This window comes from Nematolebias whitei, chromosome 12 (assembly GCF_014905685.2).
Source record: "Nematolebias whitei isolate Nwh7 chromosome 12, NemWhi1, whole genome shotgun sequence".
NCBI classification, from domain to species: domain Eukaryota; kingdom Metazoa; phylum Chordata; class Actinopteri; order Cyprinodontiformes; family Rivulidae; genus Nematolebias; species Nematolebias whitei.
Window position 1 is genome coordinate 3,273,272 of NC_056509.1, and position 1,336 is coordinate 3,274,607.

The following is a 1,336-nucleotide window of genomic DNA, read 5'->3' on the forward strand; positions in this document are numbered from 1 at the left end:
TTCTGGAAGTATTCCTGAGCCCATTCTGTTATTTCCTTGACAGTGGCATTCCTGTTTGAGGTGCAGTGACGTTTAAGGGCCCGGAGATCACGAGCATCCAGTAGAGTTTTACGGCCTTGACCCTTACGCACAGCGATTGTTCCAGATTCTCTGAATCTTTTGATGATGTTATGCACGGTTGATGATGATAACTTAAAAGTCTTTGCTATTTTACGCTGGGTAACACCATTCTGGTATTGCTGCACTATCTTTCTGTGCAACAATGGTGGAATTGGTGATCCTCTTACCATCTTGGCTTCTGAGAGACACTGACACTCTGAGAAGCTCTTTTTATACCCAATCATGTTGTCAATTGACCTAATTAGTGTTAATTGGTCTTCCAGCTGTTCGTTATTTGCTCAATTTCCTTTTTCCAGCCACTTATTGCTACTTGTCCCAACTTTTTTGGGATTTGTTGACACTGTGAAATTTTGAATCAACATATTTTCCCTTTAAAATGTTACATTTACTCAGATTAAACTTTTGATCTGTAGTGAACTCAGCCTCCGACCACAACCTGTCTCTGAAGACCTTCATGGGACAGGAACTGTTATTTCATTGATTTGAATCCAGAAATACAAATTAGCTCATCCAGAGACTTTCTAATTGTATCCTGAACTAATCAATTGAAAGAACACTCTCTTTTTTATATTATCATTACTATTTTACAAAATCTTGATAATCAAAAGTGTGTTTAGTTCATACCATTTTTAAATGTTGAAGTGAACCACTCATTTTAAATCAACTGTGAAACAGTATTAATGATTTTTAATCCTCATTCAAAGTAGAAATCAAGTTAAATGTCTATGTTACAAAGTAATTATGCATTTTTGATCTTCTGTCTGAAATGAGAAGAGTGATGTCGGTCAAAAGTCGGAGACAGTCCGAAGGAAGTTATTGGAACGTACTGTCATGTTTTTAAACCTCTCAGATGGAAGGAGGAGGTGGAGGCTGCACAGCTGCGGAAAGAAAAGCTTTGCAGAGAGTGATGTATACATATATACATATATACATATATATATATACATATATATATACATATATATATGTACATATATATATACATATATATATATATATACATATATACATATAGTTATAGTTATATATCTATGTAGGGGGTTTCAGTGTGTTTTCTCCACAGACTCTTGAGCTCCTGCAGCAGAATCACACTCAGCTGCTGGCCATCTTCCTAATTACCTCCAGGACTATATGACGCTGCAGTCTTGCTTCATCCAGTGCCGGAGCATATCTTGTTGAGGGTACTTGTGCTCCTGGCCTTTCAGTGTTTATATAT